Raw genomic sequence first — 20,007 nt, forward strand, 5'->3', positions numbered from 1 at the left:
CTAGACTGGCTCTGTCATTGGCATCGGCCATCTGGTACATATTTCTATTTCACTTTTCATGCACACACTCCTAAGTATACAACATGTGCTTGGTAACTGGTTGTCAGCCTTATTTTTGTTCCGGCAGCCTGGACTGTGAATGTTTATGTCTGACTGCGGCAGAGGCCCCTGAGGCTGTGGTCTAACCAGAGAGAGGTTTGCACAGAAACTCTAGCCTCACCACAGTGCATCCTGGGAAACCTGGCAACATTAACAGGGGTAAGCTAAGGCCAGTAGCATAGAGCTACCATAGTGTGTAGCCTCAGAAGTGCTGAAGAAATGCATATTATGTATTAAAGCTCTTTTTAAAAATAATATCCCTATTGAGAAGTTTACAGAGGAGTTCTCAGGTGAGAAATCTGAATATAAGTCTCTGGAGGCCTAGAGATTTGAAAAAGCCATAGTGTGTTCATGGCTAAATATTATCCTTACTGTAAATCGTGTTTATTCAAGCTTCCATCCATAGGGGCACCCTCTTTAAGAAGAATTTGTTTTGATTTATTTACACAAAGCTAAAAAATAATCTCTCCTTCTAATCAACAAAAACTTCTGGCCCCATTCACAAAACTGACTTAAAACTCACGGTTATGATGACTGGCTTCCTTTATGGTGCCCCTGGGGTTCAGAGAGAACATAGTGGAGAGCAGAGTGTGCCTCAGATTAAGGAGAGGCCCAGAGCGATGTGCTGATAACCCCTGAGGTTGGGGTGGGGGATGGAAGGGGATATTCGGAGTGTTTACTCTTAGCTATTCATTGAGGAAGTGAAGGGCAGCCCCTCTGACAATTTGCAAGATGAACGTCTTCCTTCCAAGGACGTGTTCTGCATTTCATGGCCATAGAAAAAGGACAGGGAAAAAATGAATTTGACATGATCTTAAATTGTGACAGGAAGTTTGGACAATAGCTTTCCCTTGTATAAAGCAGTTTTGCAGCCACTCTCAACAGAAAAATAGAGCCCCAAGGTTCAGACTCTCTATGTTGAGCTCTCACTAGACAGCTGTCACAAATTGGTGGCCCTTGAGGAAAAATACAGCTCACAAATACATTTTGTTTGGTCAACCTTGTGTTTTTAATTTTTGTTTAAATGGAATTGCCTTTATACTTGATATGTATTCTGTAGTTTGACACAGTCCTCACTGTTCCCTATGGTCTTACACTCTCTAACATTTGTAGTATTCACTAGTCCCTGCCTAGAAGCATTTGATTTTGCTATTCCTCCTAGAGTCTGTCTCTTTGAAAGACCTCTATGAATGGCCTTAGATGATACATCCAGCAAATACCCCTCACACATGTCCTCATATACCTTCTACCTTTGTGCATCATTCTCTTCAAGACTCTATCGATTTTATACTTGACTCCTCTTTTTAAATATACCTCAGCAGTCCCTGGAGGCTTATTTCTTTAAATTATGCAATGGGAAGAGGCCATCCCCACTTCACACTCATGAACTCTGCTAATCTCAACCCTCACTTTACCCGCAGGGCTCACGTAGGCAGCAGGACTTCAATAAGTCAGTCTCTGCTTTCATGCTGAAAAACCTAGCCTTGAATGTGCCATCAGTATCTTTTGGCTTCACAAAATATCTTCACAAAATACCTTCTCTAAAAGAAGATGGAAAGGATGGTAAGCTGGAATCTTCATTGTTCATCATTTTCAGCCTCTCCCAAAACTTTCCCACCCTTCTCCTCTAGTACCACCTGCCTTGTCAGGCCCCCAGGAGAGCGAAATGGGCTTTGTTGCTCTGGGTTTCACAGAACATTTCATTTAATAAAACGCATGGCATTCTGTTTTGGGTTGGGGTTTTTTTTGTTTGGTTTTTTATTTTGGCCATGAAAGAGGGTAAAGGACAGAGTCTGCCTTTGACATCAACAGGACTCATCCAGTAAGTAGCCAGAGGGAAATGTTGGCAACATGTAATTAGCCAGCTGGTCATCCTCTATTTAAAATCCACCCCCTTCTCTAAATGCCAAGTCCTGAAGAATTAAATATTTTAGCATACCACGCATAGTTTGAAACCAGATTTTTAAAATCTGTTTTCACATTGCCCCCTCTCTCCTCGGCCAGTTTTCGCATGCAAACTCAGGGTCAAGTAAGTTAATACCTTAAATAAAAAGGTGCTGAGACTTTTGGTTGGCGCCAACTGAGAAGTCAGTATAAACTTTTCTTGAACTCTTGCTCAAGAAGAAAACTTCTGGAGTCTTAATTATCTTTGAGGCTGGAATTCTCAGGGCCTATCTCACAATCCAGTCCAGTGCCTTTCGTAGCACAAATATTTCCTTTATTCCAAGGTTACAAAAGAGACGCTTGGCTATCAAAACAGACGCAAAGCATGCATGAAGTAACTGAACACCCTGGTTGCACCTGACAAGCCCCGGCTCTCAACTTTTTTGGCCTTTGCAAATCCCTCCTGTTCTGAAGTCTGGGACGTCAACAGCCTTTCCTGGAATTTTGATAGATGTCCATCCTCGATCTTCTCCTTCTTGCGCTGCAGCATTCCCACAGGCCTCCTTCTTGTCTTTCTCCTCCGCTTGTAATATGTTTGCTTCAGCTAAACTCAACTTCAGATGACTTGGTCCTAATCAAAGCAAGAACATTTCAACTCATTAATTTTTCCTTTTACCTTCTGATACTCCAGTCTGAAAATCTCCATAAGTTTTGATATTGTTGGACTAGAAATGTATAGTGAGGCATCACAAACATAGAAATGTATAGTGAGGCATCACAAACCTAAGATGAAGTCTCTTAAAATGGAAATGTTAAGGTCTGTCTGACATCTTTCTCAGGTTAAACAGCAAACAGTTCATTTGGAGTTTCAGGGAAAATGACCCTCACAAAGGAATAGCTTATGGGAAACATTTCACTTTGGGGTATTCATTTACTGTGATAATTTCCAGTTTTGTTACTATTAATTGCTCTTTGACAATGAATAAAAAAAAACATGGTTTAAATTCTGGTTTCAAAGAGAAACAGCAGCATAACTTCCTTGGCTCTTTAAACCCCAGAGGTACACATTGCACATAAAATTTACCACAGAACCATTTATGAGAATTTAATCTCTGCCAAATATGCTACCAATTCTTATGGGCTTTATCTGTCAGAAAATACACGATTAGGGCAATTGTAGAGTGTAGTTCAGTATGTTTCCCACATATTTTGTTGTGCTACATAGAGCCAACACATTTTCTTTCTTTTATGACTCCTAAGAGAAAAATGCTGGATTTTTTCCTTACCTACTTCGTTCTATGCCCAAACCCCTAATGTGTATCTGAGACCAGACACCAAGTAGATCCTATCAGCCAAAGTACATCAGACATGCTTGTGATAAACAGCCTAGGGCAAACTAGAAGTCATTAGTAGACTTTAACAAATTGTTCCTCTTCCCCACTAACTGGAAATTCCTATGGATGAAAAAGGGGTTGTACAGAAAGTAGCCTTAAGGATGATCTGCTCATAAATTCCTAACTGGGCAGGTCATGCTGGTTAGTCATGTCCCAGTCACATAACTTCTTTAATAAAGGGTTGACCTTTGCCTTATGCAAGCCTCCTCCATTGTTCCTGTGCATGTCGGCTAACGCACCTTTGAAACGCCTCTTTTCAGACCCTTCAGACCACCTTCAAGAGAGCACATGACCTCGTTAACTGTCCTGCAGTCCGGTCGCCATCGTGCTCCCTCCTACCTTCACAGGATCTTCCTTATATCCCCTCCTTAATGCCAAATGCCGGAAAGAAGCTGCACACCGCCACTCTGGGGAGCACTTAAGATCTTAGTTTCCAACAAGTGTTATTAGTTTTAGCTCAGATAAAACCTTATAAAAATTCTTTACAGGTTTGGGGATGGGAGAGGTAGCAGAGGGTAAAGGGGGGATTAACTTGGGGTAGTGAGCCCACAATACAATGTACAGATGATATGTTATAGAATTGTACACCCAAAGCCTATATAATTTTTATTCATCAACGTCACACCAATAAATTCAATAAAAATAAAGAAAGAGGTAGGTAATTAATTAATTAATTGAAAATTCTTTACAGGTTTGGGCATTCTTACATCAACATTCCCGTCTCCCCACGCCTGGCAACAATGTCCAACTTCTGAAACTCAGGCTCTTCCCCCCTTGTTTTGAGTACCCACTTGCTCGGCCCGTCATGTTCCCGCCCAGTTGTGCCATGTGGATCACTCGGCTCCTCTGCCCCTGGCTAACTGGGCTGACGGCATCTGAACACCCTCTCTACCCAGCCCTCTGTTACGCTGGATACTTCAGCTCGCCATTGCCACTCACTCAGTGTCCAATTCCCTATAGCTTCTGTGATGGGTTGAGTTATGTTCCCAAAAAGGATATGTTCAAGTCCTAACCCCAAGACCCATGAATGTGACGTATTTGAAAAGAGAGTCTTTGCAGATGTTATCAAATTAAAATGAGGTCGTGTTGAGTTCGGGTCACACTGAATCTAATAGGACTGATGTCCTTCTAAGAAGAGGGAAGGTGAGGCATGGTGGCACAGCCACCCCGAGGAGACACACACAGGAAACAAAGGTCGGGTGCGATGCCCCCGCATCAGTGAACACCCAGGATTGCCAGCAAACCCCAGAGCCTAGAAGAGAGGCATGGAGCAGACCCTCCCTCAGAGCCTTGCAGTAAAAAAACAACCTTGCCAACACCTTGATTTTTAATTCCTGGCTTCCAGAATTGTGAGGAAATAAACTTCTGTCATTTTCAACCACGCGGTTTGTTGTACTTTGTCCTGGCAGTCCTGGGAAGCTAACAGAGTTTCTCTCACAGACTTGGAGAATGGCTCACTTCATTTAACAAACATTTATTCAGCATCTCCTATCTGCCAGGGCCTCTGCTAGGTGCTATGGAGACTGTGTTAAGTGAAACCTATTTTCTGTCCCTGTGAGATCCTTACACAGCCTCATCAGTGAAACGAAGTGACAAGCACAGGGTTCTGAGGGAGCAGGGAAGACACTTTCTCCTGCTCAGGGTTATGATAGGGCATCCCGGAAGAGATAATGGCTGAGAAGTTTTGAAGAATTCTCTCCCTGGGGGAAATCTGCAGGCTAGAATGGAAGATAGCTTCTCCTCTACCACACCCACCTCTAAAAGCAGCCTCTTCCTGCAGCCAAAGGGTTTAAATAGCAAAATGAAAGCCATGTGCCACATTGTGATCCTCTCTGAGTACTTTTCCATGGCCTAAGATTTCTTGCCAGTTTCGTTTTATGGAAGAAGAAAATTATATGCCCGTTTCTCCTTAGGCCTGATTTGGGGAGAGGTGGGAGGGGTATCTGTTGGCATTTTGTATCTCCACTTTATATAATTGGAAATGTTAATGCAATACCATTTCTTTTTTGCAGATATTATTGCCCTCTGAAACACAAAATGCTTTAGATTAAGTTCGAGACAGTGAGGTAGCTCTTTCAGAAGGAGAGCGTATTGAGTCCCTGTTACAAACGTAGTGCATGCAGCCCTGACCGCTGTGGCTGTTGGCTGGGGTCCCTCCCACAAAGTGCAGGGTAGCCAGTCGGATGCCCTGCTCTCTCACATCGATGTTTTTCTCCCTCTCTTCCTCCCTCCCATCCCCTTTTTCTAAAACTAAATCAATAAAATCTTTAAAAATGTGTATTTTTTTAAAAAGTGATGTATATAAAAATAGTAAAGCAAAAAAGCGATGGACAGATAATTTGTAAAATAGAAAACTAGAAAAATGGGTTTTCTTTTTTATTTAAAGATCTTATTTATTTTTAGAGAGGGGGGAAGGGATGGAGGAAGAGAAGGAGAGAAACATCAATGTGTGGTTGCTTCTCATGTGGCCCCCACTGGGGACCTGGCCCGCAACCCAGGCATGTGCCCTGACTGGTAATTGAACCAGTGACCCTTTAATTCGCAGCCCACGCTCAATCCACTGAGCTAGACCATCCAGGGCAGGAAAGTGGTTTTTCAAAAATTACTCTCAGCCCCACACTCTAGAAGCTATCATTGTATTAACAGTTTGATGGATTTCCTACTAGATTGTTTTTCATGCATAGTTTTTATTTTGTTTCATCATACTCTATAAACAGTCTTGTATCCTGCCTTTTTCAGACACCACTATAACATAAACATTTCTTCAGGCCTTTAGAAACTCTTTATAAACATAGTTTTAATAGCTGTAAAATGTTTGTCTGTGGTGATGCCCGTGGTTTACTTAACCAGGCCCTGTGTTGGTCCTTTAGGTTAGATCATAACTTTTTAAACAGCCTGCAGATAAATTTAATTAGCTTCAAAATGGAGATTTTAAGTCATTTCATCATAGACTGACAGTTCTATCATGATACAAGGCTATTTTATCATCAGGAAGTTGATTTTAAAACAAAGCCCAAGGAAACATCAGCGGCTGTTCTTTCTACCCCCAACCCCCAGCAGCACAGATTTCCCTTCACTGGCCTTTTGGCTGTCCATTGTTGGGCCCAATCATTTTACCCCCCTCATAGTCTGCTTGCCCAGGTTTCCTGGCCCAGCCTGGCGTGAGAGCTCTGGGGCCTCAGCACCCCTCTTCTGGGCTGGATGTTACTGACCAAGTCTCCTGTTGTTCTGGCCCGTGACAAGTGTGCTTCAGTGCTAACCCACGCTCCTGCTTTGCCTCCCAAGTCATATTCTGTGGAGTTCGCTCGAGTTGTTCTTGCTGCTAGGCTGGCCCAGGACACTGGCAGAGGCCATATTCTTCCCAAATCGTCATTCCCACTCTGCTACAAGATGCTCTCTAGTAAAGAGTCTCTCTCCCTCAAGTATCCCAGCCAGCGTCGCGTGCACACACACACAATGTACAACTGAGCTTCTGCATCGGTCTGCATCGTTTCACTGTCTATTATAGTAACCTATGTCCCTTGATGTCCTAGCCCTTGCCCTGATTCTGAGCTGTCCTTGATACCCAGATTCTCTTACCTGTGTTTATTTACCTGGACTCTTGAGAATCGCCTGTGGAGATCCCCTGCTTGTACTTGAATCCCTGAAGCCAGCCTTTGCCTGATTTATTCAGAGGTTGCTGTGCCCCTCAGGTGAAACACCTTGCCTTTCCAGCTCAAACTTTGCTATTGGATGGGCTCACCCTGCCCTTCTCCCCAGCATACCTCAAGGTCAGTGAGCAGTGACAGCAGTGGTTCCAGGCCCACCTAGCCCCTAGTAATTCTGACTGGCTGTGAATAGACAAGACAGCATAACAACCATGTTGAAAGACTCTTGAGTACCAGTCCTAGATGCAGGTCCACAATCTCTTATCTGCAATTCCCAAATTCAAAACAGCTAAAAACCCCTCATTTTTTTCATAAGTCATTTTGCAGCAAAACCTGACTGTATTAGTTCCCTGTGGCTGCTATAACAAATTACCACAAACTTGGTAGCTTAAAAAAACAGAAATTTATTCTTTCGCAGTTTCATATGTCGGTCCAAAACCATTTGTATTGAGCCAAAATCAAGGTGTCAGCAAGGCCACACTCTCCAAAGCTACAAGGGGCAGTCTGTCTCTTGCCTCTTCTAGCTTCTGGTGGCTGCTGTCCTATCTTAACTGTGACCACACCACTTCACACTCTGCCTCCATGGTCACTTCACCTTCTCTTCTTCCATGGGCATCAAATCTCCCAGTGTCATCTTCTTATAAAGATACATCTGATGGCATTTAAATCCCACCCATATAATCCAGGATAATCTCACATTATCAATCACACCAGCAAAAATGTCTAAATCCTTCACTCAATCACACCTGCAAAGATCTTTTTTTTCCTTATAAGGTAACTTTTACAGGGTCTAAGGATGAGGACCTGATATCTTAGGGTGGCCATTGTTCAAGCCACCGTACTGACTTAAATAAAGACAAAGCTATTTATGATCTTTATTTATCCCTCCTAATATGAGTAGTCATGTTTTGCTAAAGAAATATTCATGTGTGAGATTACCAGGTGCTATCCTAAACCTCAATAAATGTGTTAGCTAATATGCCCATTGGGAATTGCTTTTCCTTTCCAAAATCATAAAACCTCTGCTTCATTCTGAAATACATTTGGCCACAAGGTTTTCAGATAAAGGTTCATGGACCTGTTTCACGGTGTTGTACACTGTCTGAGATATGACATGAAATAGGCAGTTCTGAAATGCCCTGGCTCTGGAACATCAGTCCAGGCCGCCTGCTCAGTACTTTATATCCCTTCCATGGATGCCATCTCAGTTAACCTACACATCAATCCCAGAAGGTAAGCAACACAGGTGTCATTATCCCTGATTTAAAGACAGGAACTCAAAGGGTTGAGTCTCATAGTTGGTCAGTAGCAAGGACCAGAATCAGAACCCATGATTCTAATTCTCAATCCAGTATTCTCAGTTCATCACAACTGTGAGAGATTCTGAAGTAAATTTCTCTTTAAAGCATGCAATTTGATTAATTTGGTTGGGGAAGATTAGAAATAGCACTTTGAATTCTGTCAAATGATAAAACAGATAGGCCTCGAAGCCAAGATTAAACAAAGGCGACAGGAAAGGTACAAGAAAATATTGTCTAGAAACAGAAGGTAGCTATGAAGGCTTTACTGCTTATGACTTGCCTTTTTATTTCTCTGCATTATTAAACTTTCTATTTCTGCATTGTTTAGTTTGGGGACTCGAAAAGAAAACTCTGCATTCACATAGAAATGTACATCATGTTAAGGCAAGCTGACATTTTTAAAATATATATTTTATTGATTATGCTATTACAGTTGTCCCATTTTCCCCCCTTCATTCCCCTCCACCCTGCACACCCCCTCCCATCCACATTCCCCCCCTTTAGTTCATGTCCATGTGTCTTAAGTTCTTTAGCTTCTACATTTCCTGCACTACTCTTGCCCTCCCCCTATTTTCTACCTACTGTCTATGCTACTTATTCTCTGTACCTTTTCCCCTCTCTACCCCTCCCGCTCCCCTGTTGCTAACCCTCCATGTGATCTCTATGTCTGTGGTTCTGTTTCTCTTCTAGTTGTTTGCTTAGTTTGCTTTTGTTTTCGTTTTAAGTGTGGTTCTTAATAATTGTGAGTTTGCTGTCATTTTACTATATGTGTTTTTTATCTTCTTTTTCTTAGATAAGACCCTTAAACATTTCATATAATAAGGGCTTGGTGATGATGAACACCTTTAACTTGACTTTATCTGAGAAGCATTTTATCTGCCCTTCCATTTTAAATAAAAGCTTTGCTGGATAGAGCAATCTTGGATGTAGGTCCTTGCCTTTCATGACTTGGAATACTTCTTCCCAGCCCCTTCTTCCTTGGAAGGTTTCTTTTGAGAAATCAGCTGACAGTCTTATGGGTACTCCTTTGTAGGTGACTGTCTCCTTTTCAATCTTGCTGCTTTTAAGATTCTCTCCTTATCTTTAATTTTGGCTAATGTAATTATGATGCGCCTTGGTGTGTTCCTCCTTGGGTCCAACTTCTTTGGGACTCTCTGAGCTTCCTGGACTTCCTGGAAGTCTATTTCCTTCGCCAGATTGGAGGAGTTCTCCTTTACTATTTGTTCAAGTAAGTTTTCCACTTGTTGCTCTTCCTCTTCCCCTTCTGTTACCCCTATACTTTGGATGTTGGAACATTTAAAGATGTCCTGGAGGTTCCTAAGCCTCTCCTCATTTTTTTGAATTCTTGTTTCTTCATTCTTTTCTGTTTGGTTGTTTTTTTCTTCCTTCTGGTCCACTCCATTGATTTGAGTCCCAGTTTTGTTTCCATTACTATTGGTTCCCTGTGCATTTTCCTTCATTTCACTTAGTGTAGCCTTCATTTTTTCATTTAATTTGTGACCATACTCAACCAATTCTGTGAGCATCCTGATTACCAGTGCTATCAACTGTGCATCTGATAAATTGGCTATCTCTTTGTCCTTTAGTTGCATTTGCTGTGGACCTATAATCTGTTCTTCCATTTGGGGCAATTTTTTTGTTTTGTCGCACCTGTTATGTAAGACAGGCAAAGCCTTAGGTGTTCACCCAGGCAGGGCAACTCAGCCACTGGGTTGTGATGCTGCATGTGGGGGCAGGGTCCAAGAGGAAACAATGGCGCTTGCTCCACTCTCTGTGGGATTTCAGTCCCTTCCACCACTTTCCCAGGCAAACTGGGCCTTTCTGGTGCTGATTCTTGTGTGGGTGGCCTTGTGTACGTTCTAGGACCCTGTGGGTCTCTCCAACAAACTCTCCTGTGAGGCTGGGCATTTCTCCCAGCACCTCAACCTCCACAGGAGTTTTCAATCGGTGTTTCGAGGCTTTATTTCCCCTCACTGGGACCCTGGGTTGTGCGGTTTGTCTCACTCCTCAGTTTCACCGGGTTTATCTGTGCACGAATGTGGGACCGCCTGGTCAGCCAGCCATTCACACACCGTGCCCCACTTCCCAATCGCTGCCTCTCTGGGTCTGCCCGTTGCCACCCTGCTCCTGAGGTCTGCCAGCCACTGCCTGTGAGCCCAGGGTCTGCCCACTGCCATCTTGTGCACCCAGGGTTTGTCAGCTGCTGCCTTGCACACCCGGTGTCACCACTTTTTTTGCCACCACCTGACTCTATCCTTCCTACTGGTCTGGATGAATGTGTCTGTTTTAACTCCTTGGTTGTCAGACTTTCATACAGTTCAATTTTCTGTCATTTCTGGTTGTTATTTTGTTTCTAAATTGTTGTTGTTCTTATTTTGGTTGTGCGGGGAGGCACAGTATGACTACCTGCACCTCCATCTGGGCAGAAGTCAAGCTGACATTTTTTTTAAAAATTAAGATTATCATGCTTCCTTTGAAAAATTCATGAAAATTAAATGGAAGTATGTGAAGTGCCTTACATGGAGCTTTAATAGACATGAATTCATTTCCCTCCCTCTCCCTGTTTTATCCCAGTTCAAGGAACCACTCTCACAAAGCTGAATTTTCAGAGACTGCCCATTTCAACATCCCCAACTCCCAGGGAGTTGCCAAGCCAGTGTGGAACCTACTGGCCCCACTTCCCCAGTGGGATCTAGTCCTGACCAGTACTGCCACGCACAACATCCCATCTGAAAATTACACAAGTCTCTGCCAGCCCGGGACGGGAGCCAAAGTGTAATCCTCTCAGGCCATCTCCTTCTGCCTTGTACTCTCATCTCCACACCCCCATGGTGTTCCACTTCTTCTGTAAGTGATAGAAATGAAAAGGTAGAGTGACTAGCATGCCCAGAGGGCTTGTGTTTTAAACAAGGAGAGAATTTGACATGTTGTTATTTACTTTTCTCTCTTATTCAAGTCCTGTATTATTCTTTACTTAACAATGTATAAAATCTAATCAAACTTGGCAGCAAACTTCCATGATCTCCACTCTACTCTGCACTTGTACTCCACCTAAGTCACACATTATAATGGCCTTATCCAGGGCTTTGTCATCAACTTGTAGCTGCTTCACCTCCGAAATCTTGAGCACCTATATCCAAGATACTCCTTGTCATCCAGATCTCTCATGCCTGCACTTCAGGTCCGTATGCTCTTCCATGATTTCAAGGTGTCAGCATCCATCAGTCCTGCTGGCATTCACTCCTCTCCTGATCCAACCTCCAAGCCTACCACTCATAGTGGATCACCTACCCTGCTCTCTTACCTGCACCCCTCACTCCCATAGACACCTGTTTCTCCTAATTATTTTGCATATTATCTAACTAAAACTCTGGCCCCAGGCCATTTCAACAGACTATCTCCTCTGCCCATTACCTGTGCTACTAGCTTGTTCAGAAAAAAATAAATCATGCAACCTCACAGATTTTGGCCACTCGGCATTCATGACCAACAAACAGCTTTGCTCTTGTGCCACTGGACAATTCTTTTAACTGTATTGATCAGCAACCGTCTGCATTCTCTCCTAACCAGTTACTCCAAAGTCTCAATATTCCTTACAATCCCAAGCCACATTATTCTCCATTTACTTCCATGAGGTTTAATCCCCTCATTAAAGAAAAAAAATTAAAGCACTCTGGCTAGTGTGGCTCAGTGGATTGAGTGTGGGCTGTGAACCAAAGGGTCACCAGATTGATTCCCAGTCTAGGCACAGGCTTGGGTTGCAGCCCAGGTCCCCAGTGGGGGTCATCTGAGAGTAAACTACACAGTGATGTTTCTCTGCCTCTCTTTCTCCCTCCCTTCCTCTCTCTCTAAAAAAAAAATAAAATAAAATCTTGTTAAAAAATTAAAGCAATTGTGACCTGCCTCAACATCCCAATTACAAACTTGCCCATATTTGTCAATATCTACATCTTCAGAAACTATTAATACATCATCTCACCTCTGGTTCAAGGTCAGTCCCTCCACCTGTGCTCTTGATGCCAGTCCTTGCTTACATCATCACTTATCCCTTCTCTCTTAAACTTCTCACCTTTCCCTGTCTATTAGCTCCTTCTCTCGGCCTATAAACATTCTTTGATGCTCTCTCCATTAAATATATATATTTACATGTCAATACATATGTAAATATTTGACCCTAAATTCCATTCTAGCTACTGCCCTTTATGTTGCTTTCCCTTCTCAGCTAAGCTCCTTGAAAAAGTGGTTACAATCCTCACTCTCCACCTCCACTGCCTCACCTTTCAACTCTCTTGTATTTGAATCTCTTCTATATAATGCCACCAACTACCTCCATGTTTCTGGTCTCAGTGGACAAGCTCCAGCCTTTAGCTCACTAGACTTCAGTGCTGCGTTGGATGCTGTGGACCACTCTGCCTTTGTGAAACTCTCTACCCCCTGACTTCCGTGGAAATCTGAATTTCAGAGTAATTAGCATTTCAGTGGTCATACATGACCAGAGGCAAAAAGGATGAGCTCACTGTGTGGTGTGTAGAAGACTGGAGTCAGAGGACGCTTGCACTTTAGAGAACCCCCTCGGGCCCTCTCTCAACAATGCCCCTTCTCACAGGGTGAGGAGTCTGCAAGGCCTATGAAATGCATCAACATGAAAGCCATAACCTGCCCAAGACCAGAAGCCCAGCACACCCTAACCAAATAGCCTTCCAAGACTGATAGAGTCCCCTGCCCAAATCCTGAAGGTGGACTGCACCACCAGAGTGCTCACACCTAGGCCTAAGGAGTTGCAGGGAGGCAGCTGTTCACAGCAGTGTTAGCAGAGCTTAGATATATGTAGGTTGGGGTGACATCACACTTGCACACAAGGCCCTTTGTAATTTGCAAGCATTAGGAGAGAAGTGGTAAGCTAGGGCCAGTGACTGTTTCTTCCCATTCCCCCCACCCCGCCCCACATTCCAACATAGAATTCTGAGGAGCAGGAGAATTTCAGGTTGTAATGAAGCTATAATTTTCATAGTGAGAGAGTGAAACATATGTTATTTAATAGTTTATTAGCTTGATTTATAACCTGAAAGTATTTAGACAAATAATCTGTTGCCTCCGTTTGTACTCTTGTCCCAGATTGCAAACGTTAGAACTAGTAGGCTGGGGTGGGAGCTGAATATGTATATTTACCAAAGATGGTGACTAGCTCTCACTTTGACCTTAGGTGCCACCTCCAGTGGGTCCATGACACCTGCCAGGGGAACTGCACTGAGAGTCAGCAGGAGAAATTCTGGGAGTAATTAGTGAGGCCTGGCCTGGGCACACCTCACCCTTTCTCTGACCTAGTCACGCCTTCTCGTTTCATGTAGGAGGAAATTGAAGTCAGGAGCAGTTTAAATACTTTCCCACTCTAGAGAGCGGCAGGATAGCAGGAGGACTCAGGTCCTCTGAGGCCACATCAAGGATTTTGTTCCCTTAATGCGGGAGGCAGGACATCTTCACCTTCAGAAGGCAAGAGAAAGAAAGTTCTTCCCAGGCTTTCACAGAGCTGCTGTGCGTGTGCTTAGAGAGTGGAAATAACATAATGGAGTAATTAATTCAAAAAGATGTGTGAAAAAAGAGTTCAGGATTTTTTAACAAAGCCAGTCATTTTCTGAATTATGTAGAAATGACTCTGGCTTAATTTTAATGAAAGGGATATAAACAATCAGTTTGGAGAGACAAAGGAAATATTTTTATAGCAAGAATGGTGTTTGAGGCATCTAAATAGGGATAAACTAGCTGGGCCTTTTAAGTGTAGACCATTTTAAGGGGACATACACAAGCTAATACTTAATGTTACTCTTGTAACAGGTCATAGGAAGAAAGTGGCACACATTAGGTGAACAGAAAAAAACATGCCTGATACTAATAAGAGAATTCCAGAGTTAAATACTTAAGCTTCAGTCGTAGTTGACAGCCTTAAGTGATTAATGCATGTGGAAAGCTATTATTCCAGGAACTGGAATGCATGACCACGTGACTCCAGCAAGCTGACCAGCAATTCAACCTTTATGTCCCAGGGGTTTTGCTAGCCACAGAGATGGTATCTGAGCTATTGTGTTCCGGGGAGAGATCATCTATGACGCAGATAAAGAATTGTTGAGCAACAGATAAAGAAGTACTAGAAAAAATGGCTGGGAGACTGCAACTGCCATCGAATTAACCCTTTTTCCAAACCCTTAACCTACCCTTTCTTCTCCTGATCAAAACGTCAGTTTGAAATCAGATGTTAAGATGGTTTTAGAGGGTACTTCACCTGTCATCTTAGGTTGCCAGCCTTCTGAAAAAAAAAGTGCCCGAGAAGATATAATCCTTGTACTGGTTCTGGTGGTAACAGGCAGCACGAATGCCAACTTTTCTGGTCTCAATACGGTCTAGAACCTGCATCTGTGGTTGGCTAGCTGAATGGCCTCAGATAGGATAAAGCCTATAGTTACTCTAAACTTCAGCTTCTCATTGTAATACAGGGAAAATAATAATCTAGTTTATACTGTTGCTATGATGATTAAGATAATGAGATAGAAAATACAGATGCAGAAAGCAGACGTCTATGTTACTATGTATGTAGACTGTATCATTCATTCGGTCATGCAACTAACATTTTCTGAGCATGTACTATGCATCAACACATTGTACTGTGTCTCACTTCCCCATCAAGGGGAAGAAAAACAAAGCCAGATACTACCAAGGTGGAGCCTATACCCACCCAACTAGTTTATAATTTTTTTGCACATTCATACCTGTCTGTCTTGGAAATCAGGTTAGTTCTCAGAATGTTTCCTGGGAATGTGACAAAAACCTCTGAACATAAATCACAGCAGATCATGGTTTGTTTAGTCAGAGGCAGCTCATGCAGTGGTTAGACTCACACTACACAGCCTGAGTGCTTCGGTTCAACTCCCAGCTGTGCCACCTACTAACTGAGTCAGTTGCTTAACTGCTCTGTGCCTCGGCCCTTTCATCTGTAAAACGGAAATAAAAATAGTGCGTCTTCATAGCACTGTGAGGTCTAAATGTCGATGCAGCTAAGACAGAACCTGGTACATGCTCAGTGCTACGTAAATATTAACTATCATTATTTAAATCTCCGCTAATCACTGACATCTAAGATTCTCTTATTTCCATTGCAAATGTGAGCCTTGTCCCTCTGTAACCATTCCTGCACAGGGGGTTGCTTAGAAGAACCTCAAACTATCGGCACTAAACAGGTAAGCAAATTATAGGTACCTAGAAAAATTCCAGTACCCACCCTGGCACCACTTAACACAGGGTCTAGCTTCCCTGTAACAACCTGTTTCACCTCGAGTCAGCCCAGCCATTCCCTCTCAGTGTCAAGGCTGAGAAAAACAACCAGGAGTTTAGTGTGAAAACCTTCTTTCCAAATCTTCTGAGTCAATGATTCCCCTTCTGGAAAACCAACCTAAGATAAATTACCATCCTAAGGGAAATCCAGATATGGGCACAAACATCTTTTAACAGGAATTACAATAACTGAAGCTTCAGTTGAGGCACGAAGGTATATTATATGCTGTGTTTTAAAGGAAGTGGGAGTCCAACTGCAGAGTTTTGTAAGATTTTTGCTGAAAAGAGCTTACATCACTTTTGGCCCCTGACTCACCTTGGAGATTTAAAAGGGCTGAGAGAGAGTAAAGAGAAGGAGTTTTTGGACAGAGTGACTTGGGAGGGAATTTTTTGGTGGGTCCCTCTTCCCCACCAATGGAGGAAGTAAGTGGTACTTCCCCTTCACTTCAAATCCCAGGAAGAAAATCCAAAGGGACCATTTAAAAAGCTTAGACTGTGCTCCCTGCATTTCAGGGCATGAGGCACTGGTTCCTAACTCACATTTGAGAAAGCTGTAGTGACCGGCAGCAGGAGAGAGGGTCTAGTCTGGGAAGTGATGCAATGGATTAAACACCTGTGCCTCTCAGGAGCCAGATGCAGAACTCCTGAGGTGGGTTAAAGGGAAGCGAGGCATGGCCACCAGCTGGCAGTGGCAGAACCCCAGCAGAAAATGAGTGTGTGGAGTGGACTGTGGAAAACAAAGGGCCACAGGGAGTGTTGATCTTCAACTGAAGAATTGAAACCTCAGAATTCATATTTGTGGGAACCATTACGCTAGACCAAAGCTTTATTTGGGCCTGCCATGTAGGCCTAACGAACCCTTGGAAAATTAAGCCAAATTTCCAGGTTATAAGAAGCCCTGTGGAGATGCTCACATGCCAAGAAACAGATGTCTCCATTGAACAGCCAGAGAGGACCAGAGCCATGTGAGCGGGCTGGGGAGCATATCACTCCTCCGTGGACCCTTGAAATGCCTGCAGCCCTGGACAACACCTTGACTGCAGCCTTGTGCCGGTCCCTGAGTCAGAGGCACCCGCTCAGCCATGCCCAGATTTCTCTTCCTTTCATGCTGCACTTTCTCGAGCTGGAAACTGCCAGCCCACTGATCTTATGAGAATCACAGGTGAGACAGAACTTACCCATCCTATTTCCTTGATTTCTCATTCCTCTCCCTGCCCCAGGTCAGAAACAGTAGCTATTGCAAAGGAAGATGGAAAAAAAACTGACCAGAGTCTGCCACTGGCCTACCTGGGCAGAGAAGGCACCTTACTTTTAAATAATGATTAGAATGTGGCTTCTTATTTCAACTGGATATTTTAATTTCTGAATGGAGATCATGAGACTTAAAGTAATTGTAAGACATTATAATCAGAAAATTCATAGAACTTCCCGAGTTTTACATTCAGGGTCAAGAAAATGATTTTTTTAATAGAATCTTTTTAAAAGATTTTATTTACTTATTTTTAGAGAGAAGGGAAGGGAGGGGAAAAGAGAGAGAGAGAAACATCTATGTGAGAGAGAAACATTGGTCAGGGTACCTCTTGAATGCACCCCACGTGTGAACAAAACCTGAAATCCAGGCATGTGCCCTGACTGGGAATCAAACTGGCAACCTTTTGCTTTGTGAGACAACACCCAACCAACTGAGCCACACTGGTCAGAGCCAGGGAAATCATTTTCCTCCCTGAATAAATTCCGGTCCATAGCAAGAGTAGTGGAAATGAATTACCCAAAAGGTCCCTTGATCCTACATACACAGGGGTCAGAAATCAAAGTCAATCAGGATCACTCTGCCACCATTATCTCTATTTTATACTGCTTTCATTCTTCCTTCTTCACACCTGTACCCTAGTCACACCTGGGGACATCCAATGACACTGCTTACCCATTGGTGGTCAAGAAGTAAGTCATGCAAACTAGCCTGGGCCACTTCCTCACAAGTACCCTCCCTATTTGACATCCGCCAATTATGTTCTGCAACCAGTGATTCCAAGCATGTGATTCATATTAGCACAATAAATATATTTTAATGCCCTGCAGAAAGGTAATTGAAATTTATTCAACCAAGGATTTTTCACACACTTCTTTTTTTTACCATACACAATGGTTGAAAAAACAATAGAACAAAAATACTAGCAACTGAAGCAGTTAGTGTTCTCGGGAATCTTACTTGGGAAGTGCCACCCCAATTTCAGCTGGGAACGCTATTGCTGAGAAACTGGGTGGCTCTGGGAGGACACTCCATCCTTTTCAGAAAGTCCTTCTGACATCAATCATACTGCTTTGCCCTTTAATAGAAAGCAGAGGGCCCTGCTCCACCCATTGAGCCACAACAGCTAAAATGAAGCAAAAGTAGGCCCTTGGCTGATGGGTACATCAAAGTCAGAGGACTTTTAGAAGCAGAGTTACAGTTTGGAGGGTTTCTCTGGAATTTATTACTTTATACCTCAATACTTTATCTTTTTGAGGATTATTTTTCCACTATGTCTCTGGTAGATGCCATCATTTGTCTTGTTGAAGTCCAAAATTGGATGGCTTTAAACAAACCCTGTAACACATAAACTTAACACTACAGGCAGGAGGAACAAGTTGGGTCAAAGGGGGGAAAATGAATATTTATGTAATCCTATAAATTCAGGCCCAGGGTCTCCCTGTTCCTTAAAGTTGCCTGGAAGTGATGACTCCCTGACTCCTTTCCTGTTAGCAAGTCCCCAAGAAGTCACCTCCAAGGCCTGAAAAACCCACACAGCTGCCAACACAGCAGCACGTCTGGCATGTGTCCAGAGTGCCTGGCAGGTCCTTTTCTCTCTGCCAAACAGACAGAGTCCCACAGGACTCGCACGCAGTGACCTGGGGTCCACTGTATGAGTTGACACATGGCTTGGGACTTCAACACACCCACCTACAACCTCAACCCTTCTGAACACCCACCTTCCTTCCTCCTGATCACAAAATCACCAAGTCTCGTGTTCTCTGACACAGTGAGTGGTTTCGCATTGGTGGTATTTTATGTTCCTGTTTGTGTAGGGGAGATGTAATTTCACTATATAGTGATTAAGACTTTCTTCTTATACACGTGCGATGTTTATTCCATCCAATTTTATCTTCCTCAAATACTGATCTCTTAAAACAACTTTATCTCCATGTTCCCACTTTCAAAACCCGGCAGGGAAAGTCCCGAATGCTGAGCATTAGCAGATAAACACTTACATCCAGAGGGAATTGGAGGCACTTTTAAGACCAGCTGGAAATCATTTCATAAGTGCGTGGGAAGTGTTTCTTTTTATAATCTATATTTCATTGTAGAGCCACGTGACTGATAGTGGCAAGAAGTTTGTGGTTAAAACACAGAAAATGGGCAACAGAACGCTGTGACAGGGGTTGGGGTGGGGGAGATGCTATATTAGAAAAACACAAAAATATAAATAATATATTGAGGAGGTCACTCAATGTGAACAGCTAAGTCACTCAGAGTTATTAAAATCATTTATTTATGGGCCCATTTTTACAAACCATTGTTCTTCCTTCCTCCCAAATGTGCTCTGAATGAACGACAGACTTGCTGTCCCCTTGTGCTACTCTGGTTAATTCAGAGGTTTGGTAATTTTCCTAATGGAAAAAAAATCAAATTCATAAAAAAACGTTCACTGACTACCTGGCAGAGAGCCTGAGAATACATTCAGGATGTGATACAACACGTTCATTTGATTGCATTCCTTTTCAACACACATTGGAGCTCTCCAAAATTAGTTTTGCCTCCATTGCAAACTCGGTTGGCACAGCTCTTTCCTATGTCCTCTGATGGAGTGAAAGATTGCACAGTTGGAGTCTCATCCAAGGAAACAGATGATGGAGGTGAAAAGATCCAAGTGGAAACAGCCTAACACAGATGTCAGGTGGGCATTTACCCTGATGCCCACTGCACTACCAGGCAAATTATCCCTGAGGCCACAGAACAGAAAAGCTCAGGGCCTCAAAACTGAATAGGCTCGAATTGTATGGCTTAATAAAATAATTTAAAATGCATCATAAAATCAAAGGAAATGAGATGGGGTAAGTGAATACACTTAGAATGAGGTGCAAGTGGGTGGAAGGACCACACTCATAGTTGTGTGTGTGGGGGGGTGTGTGTGTGCCCCTCACATTAGCTTTCCTCCCCTGATAGTATAGTTACGAAGATCAGAGATGAGGTTGCAACAAGGCAGCTCCTGGACAAAAGGTGGCCTGGGCTAATGTCACACCTTGAAAACAATACAGTGGCAAGTTCACCTGGCCACAAGTGTAGTTTCCCAGTTAGCCTCCTGAGTAGCTCTGGTTTTC

This window comes from Sturnira hondurensis, unplaced genomic scaffold (genome assembly GCF_014824575.4).
Source record: "Sturnira hondurensis isolate 20B ecotype Veracruz unplaced genomic scaffold, ASM1482457v3 Scaffold0004136, whole genome shotgun sequence".
Taxonomy (NCBI): domain Eukaryota; kingdom Metazoa; phylum Chordata; class Mammalia; order Chiroptera; family Phyllostomidae; genus Sturnira; species Sturnira hondurensis.